Here is a 15,388-nt window from a genome sequence, read left to right as displayed (position 1 = left end):
CCCTTCGTCAGGGTGCAGGCTCACAGCTCAATCTTGTCTGGAACTGCAGGCTGGGGAGCCTCAGAGACCACTGAGCTGGAGGGGTCAAAGCTAAGAACCCACCCTGGAAAATACACAGGCAGTTTCGTCTGTGATATTCGGGGGCTCATCAGACCTCCCCGAGGACCATCCCGGGACGCTGAGACCCTACTTTACAGAAGGGCAACGAATCTGTGCAGGATGTTGTGGACGGGAAACCAAGGCCCAAAGACATCCACTAAATTGCCATGAGCCAGAAAGGGCAGGGGCCCAGAGGGACAGCAGCCCCCAGAGACTAGGGTAAACTGAGCCTCCAAGGGGCCGATCACACAGGTGCACAGTGAGGCTGTGAGGCCTCCCTTCTGAGGTGCCCACTGTGTGCTGTCGGAAGAGGGGCCCAGCGGTGCCCTCGGGCGGCTGCCAAGTTGGACTCAGTCTCCTGGCACCCGGGCGGCTGGGGGGAGCTCCTCCTCCTCCTTCCAGGACGAGGAACAACTCATCAACTTGCAAATGTCCGGGTGAGAGGGTTGGAAAAATGAAGGCGCCCAAACTTGACATTTGCATTTCAAACACTTATATCAGCAAAACAAATAACAGTAATTATACCATTTGCATATTTTGTGCATGATTGTTTAGCGAGGTGGGGAGGAGGGGCGCCTGCTGATGCCAGCAGCCTAGCCTCCCGCACAGCTGTGCCGCCCCGCCCAGGGTCCCTGCCGCCCCGCACCTCCATGCTGCCCACCCCGGGCCCTGTGGATGTGACGTGCAGCCCTCGGGCTGCTTCTTCCTGCGGGCTCTGCCCTCTGGCCACTGGGTGTCCCTCTGTTCTCTAATACACCCTTCCCCAGCAGCAGGTCCCCACCTCTGCCCTCTGCACTTGCTGTGCCCCCCGCCTGGGAGCCTCTTGCAGACCCACCCAGGCTAGCTCCTCCATTCAGGGCCCATCCTTACTGTCCCCGCCTCCACATTCTGATGGGGACACCCACGGCTGCCCTCTCTCTAGCCGGGAGCTCCATGAGGCTCCAAGCTGAACTTGAGCCCTGGTGGACAGGACTGACCCTTGGTGTGGGGCCTGCCCAGCCCACACCCCAGCATATGGCAGGCCCTCAGCAGGCAGGGGACGTTCACACTCAAGTCCCTGCCCCCCACTGGGCACCGGGCACCTGGCTGGGGAGGAGTGCCCAGGCCTGGCACTGACCTCGCAGGGGTGACGTGATGTGGGTCTCAGGGTGAGGGAGATGGGACTCAAAAGCAAGGGCAGTGGGTGATCTGACTGCGTACCCCAGGTCACACTCAGGACCCCAAGCTGACCCCCACCTAGTACTGCTGTGGGTGGAGCCTCCTGGGGTGGGGAGGAGCCGAGACCCAATGACCCACATGGCTCTGTGGGTATCACCATGTGTTTACGGAGGGTCTCGCTGTGTGTGAGCACATGTGCACATGCATGTGTGAGTGTGCGTGAGCGTATGCACGAGTGTGTGTACATGTGTGCGTGTGTGCATGTATGTGCAAGTGTGTGCATGCATGCACGTGTGTGCACATGTGCATGTGTATACATGTGTGCATGTGCATGCATGTATGCGCAAGTGTGCATACATGCGTGTGTGCATGCATGCACGTGTGTGAGTATGTGTGTGCTTGTGTGTGTGTATTGTAGGTTCTCCAGGCAATGCTGGTCTTTTTGTCTGGGTCAGGACTAACAGACTGGGTCTCTGGGTGCCCACTCCCCACAGCCCAGTTTTGGGGTGATGAGGGGGACAGTATGGCCTCCATCAGCGCTGAGAAAGGGAGGTGGTCCCACTCACCAGCCCACTCACAGCTGGCAGGGTCCCCCACCCAGAGACCACCATGCCTGGCTGCAGGCTACCTTCTCCTGAGCGGCAGCCATAACAAGAACACCAGCGATTGTGCACCTGTCACAAACGCCAGGCCCTCCCATGGGCTGACTTGCAGAATCATCCCCCAGCCCCACGAGGAGGTGGAAACTCCAGCTTTATTACCCCCATTTTCAGATGGGGAAACTGAGGCACACCGCAGCGACGCCTCTTGCTCAAGGTCACACAGAAGAGCTAGGATTTGTACTGACCCCACCCGGCCACTTGCTTTTTGCAAGACAAACACCCCCGGCGAACACAGTCCCGGTGACGGCCCTTACAGGACAGGTGTCATCCGTACCCACATTTCACAGACCGGGAAACCAAGTCTCAAACACATGCAGAGGCCTCCCCAGGGTTACACTGGATGTGGCTAAACTCGGCCGAGAGTTCTTCGCTTTGGACTGAAACTCAGGCAGAGGCTGCGAGTAGGACTGTCCCCGTGGTAATTAGGGCTCCACAATCAATCCCAGCGCGCAAGATGCCACCTCCCTGCTTCCTTTAATCTCCCCTGCTCAGCTCAGCACCGACAGAGGAAGCCGAGCCCAGAGACTTGGAAGTGCAAATGAGGCTCCATCCCCTGGTAAACTGCAAGCAGCAATTAACTCCTCACTTCACACCCCACAGCCCCACAAATTCCAGACGGGGTAAACAGTTAAATATGAAATATTAAGCCATAAAAAAGCTGGAAGAAAACAGAATTCAATACTTATCAGTTCTCAGGAGGGAGAGAGGCTTTCCAAGCTCAGAAGGAAGAGAATAAATTTTAAAAGAAAAAGGAGGCAGATGTGACCAAATAAAAATAAGAAAAAGGAACATAAAAAGTAACCCAAATTAAAAGCTATATGGCAGAGAGGGAAAGATATTTGTGGCGAACGTGACAGATAAATGATAACTATCTTCATTATGTAAAGAACTCATTCGAATTGATTAGGGAAACATCAACAACATATAAATAAATGGGTAAAGGAACAAACACAAAACAGAAAATACAGGTGCTTACAAAACATATGGCCCAATGCCCAACCTCCCATATAATCAGGGAAATGCAAACTTTTAGAAAATGCAATGAGACACCATGGACCCATCAAAGGAGACGTGATCTAAAAAAACAAAAACACTGAACTAAAATAAATCCCAGTGCACTGCAGTGCTGGCATGGTTATGGTGAAATTGGCACAATTCTTTTGGAAAGTCATTTGGCAATACAGATCAAACACTCTTAACATGTGCGTAACTTACAGCACATCACACCATGGTGCAGCTGTAACTTTCTGCAATCAAGAGCAACACAAGGACGCTTGCTGCCACCACTTTGATTCAGCACGGTGCTAGTAGTTGCAGCCATTGCAATAAGGCAAGAAAAGGAAACAAAAATTATAAGATTCGGAAAGAAAGAAATGAAGCTCTAGCTATCCACAGACAATGTGGTTATGTATATAAAAAGTCCAAAAGAATGTATATGTTACCAACATTAATACAATATTAGCATAAAATTCATACACAAATATATATTGAATTTCTATACATCTGTAATGAATAGAAAATGAACATTTATGAAATGTCAACACTTCAAATTAATTTATACATTCAAGGCAATCTCAATCAAAAATCACAGTCCATTTTTGTTTTTTGTGGAACTTGACAAGCTAACTCTAAAATGTATATGGAAGAAAAAAAGGCCAAGAATGTCGCTAAATAAAAAGAACAAGGTGGAGGGAGGGAGGGAGGGTCTTCTTCTTTTTTTTTTTTTTTTGAGACGGAGTCTCGCTCTGTCACCCGGGCTGGAGTGCAGTGGCGTGATCTCAGCTCACTGCAAGCTCCGTGTCCTGGGTTCATGCCATTCTCCTGCCTCAGCCTCCTGAGTACCTGGGACTACAGGCGCCCACCACCACACCAGGCTATTTTTTTGTATTTTTAGTAGAGACGGGGTTTCACTGTGTTAGCCAGGATGGCCTTGATCTCCTGATCTCGTGATCCGCCCGCCTTGGCCTCCCAAAGTGCTGGGATTACAGGCGTGAGCCACCACGCCTGGCCGAGGGAGGGTCTTCTTCTATCAGATAATGATAGTTGATTATAAAGCTATGGTGATTGAGATATTGTTATAAGATTAGACACATAAGCCCATGGAACAAACAGAAAATCCAGAAACTGACCCATGAGACAGCCCTTAATAGGGGAGGCATAACTTTTTAATAAATTGAATATATATGGGAAAAAGTGAAACTGAATACCTGCTTTACATCACATATAAAGTCAACTCCAGGCTGATTACAGACCTAAACGGGAAAAGAAGAACTATACATTTTGAAAGATAAAGTAGAAAAAAGATAAAATATGTATATATAATACAAATATATATTTGTGGATTGAGATAGGGTCTCACTCTGTTTCACAGGCTGGAATGCAGTAACATAATCACAGCTCACCGCAGCCTCGAGCTTCTCAGCCTCAGGTGATCCTCCCACTCCAGTCTCCCAGGTAGCTAGGACTACAGGCATGCACATTTGTGCCCCACTAATTTTTTTTTTTTTTTTTTTTTAGAGAAGGGGTCTTGTTATGTTGCCCAGGCTGGTCTTGAACTCCTGGGCTCAAGCAGTCCTCTCACCTCGGCCTCCCAAAGTGCTGGGATTACAAGCATGAGCCACTACACCCAGCCAGAAAAATATATTGATGATCAAGAGACAGGGAAGAATTTCTTCCCACTCATGCAAGAATATATTGACAAATATTACTACATAAAAATAAAGAATTTCTGCTCGTAAAAATATACTATGAAAATCTAGCCTGGACAACATAATAAGACACTGTGTCTACAAAATTTGTTTAAAAAATTACCCAGGCATGATGGAGTGTGCCTGTAGTCCCAGCTACTCTGGAGGCTGAGGTGGGAGGATCACTTGAGCAAGGGAGGTCAAGGGTGCAGTGAGCCATGATCCCACCACTGCACTCCAGCCTAGGCAACAGGTCAACACTCTGTCTCTAAAATATGCATGCACATGCACACATATGCACACATGCACAATCACACACACACGTGCACACACACCATACATACACACACACACGTGTGCACACGCACGCACACACATACAATCATACACACCATACACACACACATCATACACACACGCGCACACACACGCACACATGCACACACACGTGTGCACACACGCACATAGCATACACACACATACATGCGCACACACATACACACACGCGCACACACACATACATCATACAAAGTCTTAAAACACAAGCTACACAATAGCTATCTTCCAAGAGACTGTGATCTCATTCGGAATCTATAAACACCTCTTACGAATTAATAAGGAAAACCAACACTCAGTCATAAAATGAGCAGAGATCTTGAAAAGGCATTTTACAAATGAGGACATCCACACGGCCAAAAACCCCGTGCTCAACTTCAAATTCAAATGAAAGCTTGGTAAGATACCGGGACACACCCACCAGACGGGGAGGCTTCAAGCATCTCATCAGATCTGGCTCTGGGGAAGGAGGATGTGGAGCAACAGGAACTCTCGCCCGCTGTCCTGAGGGTGCAAAGCCTCACCACTCCTCTGGGAAAGAGCTGGCGTGAAGCTGTGCATACCTGAGACCGGCGACTGTTCTCTGGGGTGTAAACCTCGGGGAGGGTCCCCCATGTGTGAAGCAGGAGATACGCAAGGGAGCTCACCACAGTCCCAAACTGGAACTGACCCCTGATCCCCTCTTAGGACAGAACACTCTTCAGTGACGAGAATGAATCAGTACCAAGCACAACGAACGGGTATGTCTCCCCCGATAGTGCTGACCAGAAGAACGAGGTCAGAAGGGAAGAAGTATGCAAAGATTTCATTTACGGGAAGTTCAGAAGCGGGCAAACCCAGAATCAATTGTCCAGGAATGCTGGCTGCTACGATCAGGAATGACAGAGCGCTGGGATCGGGACAGAACGTGCCAGAAGCCTCTGAGGGCCGCCAGCATTCTAGGTCTTCACCCCGTCTGTGGTTACACAGATGCATTCACACAAGGTTCACACGGCGGTTATTCTTTCCCTGGCTCAGATGGGACTTTCGCACCCTGCTATATAGACGGTTTGTTCCAACTCACAGTCTACACCACCACAGGGCTGTGAGGGGATGGCGTGCCTTTCACCCAGCAGCCCCACTCCTGAGAACCTACCATAAGGAGAGAATCCCAGAGAGAAAATCAGCTACAGCGAAAGATTTCCATTGCTGCTTGATAGAGAAGGAAAAAAAATGGAAAATGGAAACCACCAAAGTTTTCAACAACAGGACAATGATGAGGCCGGGCGCGCTGGCTCATGCCTGTAATCCCAGCACTTTGGGAGGCCGAGGCGGGTGGATCACCTGAGGACAGGAGTTTGAGACCAGCCTGCCCAACACGGCGAAACCCCGTCTCTACTAAAAATACAAAAACCAGCAGGGTGTGGTGGTGGGCGCCTGTAATCCCAGCTACTTGGGAGGCTGAGGCAGGAGAATCACTTGAACTTGGGAGGCAGAGGTTGCAGTGAACCGAGATGGTGCCACAGCACTCCAGCCTGGTCCACAGAGTGAGACTCCATCTCCAAAAAAAAAAAAAAAGAGGAGAATGACTAAATCAATTAAAGCACACCCTTATTATTGACTGTGGTTATTTATTTATGATGGAGTCTCGCTCTGTGAACCAGGCTGGAGTGCAATGGCGTGATATCGGTTCACTGCAGCCTCCGTCTCCTGGGTTCAAGTGATTCTCCTGCCTCAGCCCCTGAGTAGCTGGGATGACAGGCACACACCACCACGCCCAGCTAATTTTTGTATTTTTAGTAGAGACAGGGTTTCACCACATTGGACAGGCTGGTCTTGAACTCCTAACCTCAGGTGATCTGCCCGCCTCAGCCTCCCAAAGTGCTGGGATTACAGGCATGAGCCACCGCACCCGGCCAGCATCGTCATTTTAATAATGTTAATGAATATTTTGCAACTCGGAAATTTGGGGGTTTTATTGTTTTATTTTTTTGAGATGGAGTCTTGCTCTGTTGCCCAGGCTGGACTGCAGTGGTGCAATCACGGCTCACTGCAACCTGGACCTCCTAGAGCTCAGGTGATCCTCCCACCTCAGCCTCCTGAGTAGCTGGACCCACAGGTATGTGTCACTACACCTAGCTAATTAAAAAAAAATAATTTTTAGAGACAGGGTCTCACTATGTTGCCCAGGCTTGTTTAAAACTCCTGGGCTCAAGTGATCTGCCCACCTCGGCCTCCCAAAGTGCTGGGATTACAGGTGTGAGCCACTGCACCTGGCTGCAACTTGGAAACTGCTGGAGATCAGTGAACGATCAGACTCAACAAGTCCATTCTCAAGATGGACAGAGATACCAACACGTCTCTACAAAACACATGTGGTGTGAAGTGCATCACTGCTCACGGTACCCATGATAGTCCAAACTAGAAACAACCCGAAAGGCCATCAGCAGAGAAGGGATACATCAACTGAGGTACAGCCTTACGTGGGAATACTATACAGCAGTGAAGAGGAAGGAACCGCCATTACATCTAACAAGGATGAATGAATTTCACAGGTGCCATATACAGAAGTGCCCAGACACAATGTGCATATACAGGATGGTTCATTTATACAACATGCAAACATAGGCAAAATTCAGCTATGCTGGAAGGAACTAGGTAGTGTTTACCCTGAGATGGGGGAGAGGTGACCTGGAGAGAACATCAGGAGACTTTTGGGGCTGCGGGGGCTGGTTTCGTCCTGTTTCTTGATTGAGGTGCTTGTGAAAATTCATTAAGCTGTGCACAGTGAGAATTTGTGAACTTTTCTCTATGTAACTTACATCGCAAATTTTTAAGTTTCTTTTAAGACTGATATCAACCCTGAAACAAACGCCAATCCTCAAAAGAAGAAGAAAGACAAGGAGAAACTCTAAAATGCGGACAAGCTTCTCTTGCATGGTGGAACCAGAACTTACATCTCCTGTTTTCAGCATTTTCCTAGTTTTCTTTAGTGTATACACATGTATATTGCTTTTGAAATTAAAGAGAGAAATAATATGCTATTACATATATTTAGATGCCAGGCCCCCAGAAAAGGATTCATGTTTAATTAGGACTTTGTGATTCAGGATGGCACAATGTTTTATATGTTGTAAAAAAAAATCTCATTGCGGCTGCTAACGGTGGCCGGGCCCCCTCGCCCCATCTTCTCACTGTTGTGGCCCAACCATTCTTCACCCGACAGGAAGCTGACGTGCTAATTTGCTTAGCAAAGTCAGAGCGAGCGCTGAGGGTGCAACGCAGGAAAAGAAAATTGCCACAAAAGGGAGGCAGGAATATTCTGAAGGCATTAACCTGATGAATTGTATGTAAGAGCTGTAAATTTGATAAGTGCTTATTAGAAGTAGAAAATGAGGCTTGAAATTTGCTTGTTTGCCTGAAATGAAGGCTGAGGTTCCCTTGGAATCTAATTGGCTAAAAAGTTGGCGAGATGTTCAAATGTAGGCATCATATGAAAAAAGACAGCTAGAGAGATGCAGAAGGCCAGGAGAGATGGTAACTGTTGTGTCAGGCACATTTGGAAATATTTATTAGAAACGGGAAAGAAAGTCCGACGTCTTCTCCAAGCCCGCTGCCTTAGTCAGCACCCGCCCCTCAGCCGGCCAGCTCTGTGGGAAGCCCAGGCCTGGCCCCAGCCCCACTGCCCTGTCTGTCTCTCCTTTCTTCCCACACCTGGAGGCTGAGGTGGGAAGATCCCTTGAAGTCAGGAGTTCAAGGCTGCTGTGAGCCATGATTGTACCACTGCACTCCAGCCTGGGTGACAGAGAGAGACCCTGTCTCTCAAATAAATTTCAATTAAATAATTTTTTAAAATCTGCTCAGGTGACACATGCCTTGATGTGTTCATGGGCAGGCAGCCCCGATCCTGGTGAAAAACAGAGACAAAATCCCGGAAGGAGGAAGGGTGGGGGCAGGAGGTGGAGACCGCCCTAGAGAGGGGCCTGAGATCACACAGGAGTTGTTGCAAATTTGGCAAATACCAATTTTTCCAATTGTACACGTGGGTGCGTGGATGAGACGATAGGCTCAGAGGTCCCAAGGCCAGTGGGAAGCTGGGAACACAGACCCTAAACATGTGCCACACAGCAGGCTGGCCTCGGCTATGCAGGGACCTGGCAGGCAGGGTCAACCCCAGCGGTCAGTTCCACCCCATGGAGTGGGGAGTGCAGGCCCCAGGGTGCTCCCAGTACCAGCTCCTCCCAGCACCGGCTCCTCCAGCAGCCCAGATACCCCCATGGAGGAGGAGGGGGCAGGCTCACGATTGTTCCTCTCCAAGTCCCACACTCTGTGGCAGCCGAGCAGGGGTCTCAGGCCCTCTGCATGTCCGTGGATGGGAATGCAGGCATGAGACTCTCCCCCTTCCCCTCTAGACCTGGCCTCTCTCCTGCCTGGAAAGGTGGGGGCTCCTCTCTGCCCTGCCTGGGGAGGGGCGACTTGCCATCCTCATCTCCAGCACTGCCTCTAGGCTGTCCCACCCCTGCTGGGAAGCCCAGATCAAAGAGGGCAGCGGCTTCTCCAAGGTCTCAAAGCCAGTGAGGGGCGTTGGGCCTTGGACCCCAGCCTGGCCGAGTCACCTCCTCCGAGAAGCCTCCCAGCCTGCCCCACCGAAAGGGACTGACCAGTCCCTGCTAATGCACTGCTCACGGTCATCTCCTGTGGCCCCTGTTGTTTTCCTAATGCCTTGCTTCACTCGAGTCACCCCACCGGACCCTCAGCTCCTTATGGGCAGTGCCGTGGGCTGAAGTGTGCCCAGCATTCCTGGGATGAAGCTCTGACCCCAGGCTGATGAGAGGAGGTGGCAGGGTCTCTGGGAGGTGATTGGGGTTAGCTGAGGTCATGAGGATGGGGCCCGTGACAGGATTCAAGCCTTTACAAGGAAGGATGCCAGGCTGGGCGCCATGGTTCACACCTGTAATCTCAACACTTTGGGAAGCTGAGGCAGGAGGACTGATTAAGCCAGGAGTTCAAGACCAGCCTGGGCAACATAGCGAGACTCCATTTCCACAGAAAAAAGTTTTAAACAATAATTAGCGTGTGGGTGTGGTGGCACACACCTGTGGTCCCAGCTACTCTGGAACCTGAGGTGGGAGGATGGCTTGTGCCCAGGAGGCGGAGGCTGCAGTGAGCTGTGATGGGGTCACTGCACTCCAGCCTAGGTGACAGAGGGAGACCATCTCCGGGGAAAAAAAAAGAAAGAAAGAAAGAAGAAAGACACCAGGGCATTTGCGTGCTCTCTCTCTCCCTCTGTCTCTCTTTCCCTCTCTCCCTGTCTCTCTTTCCCTCCCTCTCTTTCTCTCTCCCTCTGTCTCTCTCTCTCTCTCTCCCTCTCTCCCCCTCTCTTTCTCTCTCCCTCTGTCTCTCTCTCTCTCTCTCCCTCCCTCTCTCCCCCTCTCTTTCTCTCCCTCTGTCTCTTTCTTTCTCTCTCTCTCTCTCACACACACACACACACACACACACTCTCTCTGCCTTGGGAGGACACGGTGAGAAGGTGGCCGTCTGCAAACCAGGACACTGGCCCTCCTAGAACCAACCCCGCTGGCACCTGATCCCAGACTTTCAGTCTTGGGGGCGGGGAGATAATGCATGCTGCTATCTAGACCCCAGTGTCCAGGTTTTGTTGTGAGAGCCAGGGCCGACAAAAGCAGGCAGGAGTCATGTCTGCCCTGCTCACTGCTGTGCCCCCACATCTAAACCAACCTGGGGCTCGGCACACAATAGGCATTTAATAAATGCACACTCCAGGAGGAAAGAGACTTTGTCTGGTAACCCAAGGGCCTGGCGGGCCCAACAAGATTTGCTGAGTAAATGTTTGTGAACAAATGAAAGGGAGTCAGTGAAACCAAATCAGCACTTTTTTTTTTGGTTTTCTTTTCTTTTTGAGACAGAGTCTCACTCTGTCACCCAGGCTGGAGTGCAGTGGCACGATCTCAGCTCACTGCAACCTCCACTTCCCGGGTTCAAACAATTCTCCCCGCCTCAGCCTCCCAAGTAGCTGGGATTACAGGTGTCTGCCACAACGCCCAGTGAATTTTTGTATTTTTTAGTAGAGACAGGGCTTCTCCATGTTGGCCAGGCTGGTCTTGAACTCCTGACCTCAGGTCATCCACCCGCCTCAGCCTCTCAAAGTGCTGGGATTACAGGCATGAGCCACCGTGCCCGGCTGCACGGTTTTCAAAGTGGGGCTCATGGGCTTGGGGGGCTGAGTCTGCTCCCGCCTCCCAGCGAGACTCGCCCAGGCCTGTGCCAATAGTCCCGCTCCTGCCCTTTCGGGAGGGCCGTCGAGGCGGACACCTGAGCCCTGAGCCGCAGCCCTGGAGGAGGAGGACGCAGCTGGTGCTGGGAAGGGCTGGGAGGCCGGTCACACATTCCCGGCACACTACTACTCCCTGGGGTTCTCAGGCAGGAGCGAGGTCCTGGTGGCTTTCCTGGTGGAGGGACCGAACCCTCACAGCCCCAGCAGGCTGCGATGAGCTCCAGAGCCATGGGGCAGGTCGCCATGTGCCTGTCGGCCACGTGTGCTGCCTGGCAAAGCCACGTGCGTCCGGAGACGTCTGCAGTGTAACTCAAAGTGAGGGGGATGGGCACATGTGCAAGACGCCCGACGCCCCTCTGCAGCACTCAACAGAGAGGGCAGGGAGCTGGAATGTGTCCCAGCTGGGCACAGGGCTGCTGCTGGCAGCCAAGGTCAGGGAGACTCTCAGAGTCCCCCACTTCTGTCAAACAGACAATTTCTTTGGTTCTGGAATTAAACTATTAATAGCAGTGAAGATCAAGAAACTCAAGTGCAGGGCAGCTGACAGGTGGTCTCAAATGCACCCTGGGGGATGTGCAGCCAGCAGCTCTCAGAGCCAGTCTAAGTTTGGCAAAGGGCCGCTGTGTGGGCCAGGCATGGTGACAGTGACGTTTTGGTGTCAGGGCCTCCCATCTCATACCCTCGCTCCTACAAGGGCCTCCGCACCTGGACAGGTGGGTGTCTGGGTGCTGGGGGAGTTGACTGCTTCAAGGAGGTGGTTTCCTGTCTCAGGGAGGCGGGGGGCACCCCTGGGATCTGCTACTAGGGCATAAGCCCCGGCCCATTGACTGACTGATGGACCAGAGCTCTATCTTTCTAGAAGGCCTGGGAGAAGCCAGGAATCCCCTCCCGGAGCCTCGCCCCACTCCTCCCTCCAGCCATCCTCCTCCAGCTCTTTGTGACATCACTGCCGTTGCCATGGGAACCCTGCCAACTGAGCGGATGACTTCACAGGAGGATGGGAGGCGCTGGGCTGGGCCGGCCTGGGTCTTGCAGCAAAGGTCTTTGATAACCAGCAAAATGGCAAAGGGAGGCAGGAAAACTGCCAGCAGGGAGGCCAGTGTGGGTTTAAGGCAACAGCATTCCCCAGCCCTGCCCAGCACCGGCCTTCCAAGCCTGGGACCTGGGGCTCCCTGCCTCCTTCCACATGGAGGTGGGCATGGTGGAGTGTGAGGGGCCTGTGTCTGCCCGGGTTGGCTGGGGACCCCCGGCTGGAGCTGCTTCAAGTCTCGGTTTCTCTTTCTAGGAAGTGAGACCAGGAGACGGGGGGCTCCCTGCCGAGTCTGTGGCCCTGAGGGCTGTTCAGCTCTAAGCGTGGGCGCATGGACAGGCCAGAGAGGGCTGTATTGCTCCAATCACCCTGTAGGAATCACAGCCCAGACGGGGGCTTCCCGAGCGCTGCCCACCCGGCCGGCAAGCAGGGGGAGGTGGCACGGGCTGGGGAGGAAGAAGCACTCTCACTCCTGCTGGAGCCTCTGTCCAGGAACCCCGATTGGCCCAGCCATCCCTGGGGAGCCCCATCCCGTGTGCCCTGCACCCCGTGTCCATCAGCACCGATCTGGGTCTCCCAGACACCTGCTCTGGGGTTGCCATGGGGACGAGCAGGAGGGGTGAGTGTGGTGCGCACAGCTGTCCGTGGACACACAGAGGGCATGCACGCATGTGTCCGTGCTCACCTCCATGTGTTCACATGGCCTGGGCACCGCCAGAGGTGTTCACACAGCAGTGTACACGGACCCCCCTGCAGGTGTGCACACGCCCAACAAGGCTACATCCACAGGCGTGTGTGTGTTCTCACACCAGGAAGTGGGTCACCCCCCACACCACACACCATACACTCTGTCCCTGGAGCACACACCTACCTGGGCGCACCAGGCAGTCTAAGTCCATGTCACCTATGTGTACACGTATGTGCACACACCTGCCCAGGCACACCAGTGTGTGTACATGCCTGCCCAGGCACACTGGGCAGCCCGAGTCCATGTCACCTACGTGTACACGGCTGCCCAGGCTCTTGGAATCGGGCACTTTCTGAGGCTGCCCCGATGCGCATTTCCTTCCCCAGCCAGTACATCCTGTCTTCCTAACCCCATGTCTGCTGGACTCTGAAGGTGTCCACATGGCCATGAACGTCTCCAGGGCCTGCACTGCCCACCACCAGGACCCTAGCAGAACCCAGCATCTGGTCACTAGGGGTCTGCGTGGGCAGTCACTTCCTGGGGGCCTACACCCCTCAAGGAGGGTGAAGGATGGGCCGGCCCAGCTGGGGCTGAATCCTCACAGCCTTGTTCACAGGGAGAGGCTGACCTGTGCCCATTTTACAGACAACAAAACTAAGGCTGAGAGAGTAACAGCCCAGCCAGCACACAGCACAGCGTGGTGCAGGCCCAGGCCAGTCTTGTGAGGTCTCTGCCATTCCCTGCAGGGTACACAGAAAGAGGCAAAAGCTGAGGTGGCCCCCACTGGGCATTCTTTCACTTTCTCTCCTGTGATTCCACAGTCCTTAGACCTGGGATTTAAGAAAATGTCCCTAGTTTCCAATGAAGGAAATATTAATAGATGCTCAGAGACATAAGTTAACTGACCCTAGGTCACAGAGCAGAGTCAGGGAGCTGGTGAGGTTGAGGGGAGGGAGCCCCAGGAGGGCCTCAAGAATCTCCCTCCCTACTCCACTCAGCCAGGGGCAGGTGCAGCCGGCAGGTGGACCACTGGCCCCCGGCATGCGCTGTCTATGCCTCTGCAACTAGCGTACATGACGAAGGCAATTTTCCACGTTTAAAGTGCCACAGCAGTGCCCGCCTCTGCTGATCAGCCCCGATCTTTCTTGGCTGTCTCTTCCCCAGCTCCACGCAGAGGCACCCCCAATTCAAGCTCCCTAAGTTCCCAGCCCCACTCCTCTCCACTCTGCCTGTCGCAAGGCCCTCCCGGCCCAGGCTTGGGAGAGAGGTGCACCCTACACTGCCGTGAGCCCCGAGTGCACCTGGATGGCCAGAGGGAGCAGCCCTCAGCCCAGGCTCCACCACGCAGCCCAGTCCGTCCCTGCAGCCACTATCGGTACTCACAGAACCCTCTGGCAATCCGGCCTTGGCAGGGTAGGCCAGACAGATCTGTGCAGTTTACAACCAGCTTCTGCTTCTAAAAATAGAAGTGCTACTTGGCACACAGACCACGGTGAAAGTGGAGAAACTGAGGCCCAGCGGCAAAAAGTGTCTTGTCCAAGGTCACGGAGGCAGGAAATAGCAGATGCCAGGAGGGTCATGACACTCAGAGCCGAAAGGAGTCCCTTGTGCCCGGCACTCCTCCGCCCACCAGCCACCATGGCCATCCTGGGCACGTGAGCACCGCTGCGCCAGTCCAGCCTGGAGCCTGGTACTGCCGGCCTTGGCAGGCAGACATTGCTGGTCAGGAATGCAGAATCGGCCTTTAAATACCTCAGCGATTTCATGCCCTGGCATCTCCCTCTTCCCCACACCGCCCGAGGTGCCGCTGAGGCCTAATGGGCTGTGAAGGTCCATCTTTCAAAGTTAAACATTTCCTGGGCTCCCTGGCCCAGCCCTTAGACACAGCCTGGCAATGTCCCGGGTGTGGGGTTGAGACAGCTGCACAGGGAGGCCGTGGTCCACGCAAATCTCCACGACGCCTTCGGCTCTCACTGGCCACCGATGCCAACAGAGACCTACCTGGTGGCCAGCTTGTGGGACGCAGAGCCGGCAATGGGTCAGGCCTGGGCTGTGGGAACGGTGGGTCAGGCCTAGGCCCCTGAAGCTGGGAATTCCAGCCTAACACAGCCTTCAGAGGTGTTGATTTTAACCCCCTGCCCATTTTACAGATGAAGAAACTGAAGGAGGGCCGTAAGTCCTCTGACATCAGGGACCACAGAGCTTACCCGACCAAATCTCTCAGGGTCCAGCCCAGGGCCTAATGTCTAGTGCTGAAAACAGCTGGTGCTCAATTAATGCTTGTTGCCAGGAGTAGCACCCAAGGCTGCAGAGCAGGAGGTGGCAGCCTTGGGTGGAGACCCCAGAGCCCTGATTCCCAGACCCCCTGCATTGGCCTCCGAGGGTACAAACAGGCCTCCTGTCTGCTGGGATCACTGCTGGCATCCCAGAGGCCCCTGGCTCCTGGTTTAGACC

The 15,388-nt window shown here is 53.1% G+C and overlaps 1 protein-coding gene and 1 pseudogene across 1 annotated transcript in view; one reads left to right on the top strand and one right to left on the bottom strand.

Annotated features, from left to right (window-relative positions):
• The window catches only part of ELFN1 (extracellular leucine rich repeat and fibronectin type III domain containing 1), a 61,293-nt gene that overhangs the window by 42,762 nt on the left and 3,143 nt on the right, over positions 1–15,388 (bottom strand). The window lies entirely within an intron of this gene.
• LOC112621596 lies at positions 11,549–13,788 on the top strand (annotated as a pseudogene).

This window comes from Theropithecus gelada, chromosome 3 (assembly GCF_003255815.1).
Source record: "Theropithecus gelada isolate Dixy chromosome 3, Tgel_1.0, whole genome shotgun sequence".
NCBI lineage: Eukaryota > Metazoa > Chordata > Mammalia > Primates > Cercopithecidae > Theropithecus > Theropithecus gelada.
This window is presented reverse-complemented; position numbering and strand designations above follow the sequence as displayed.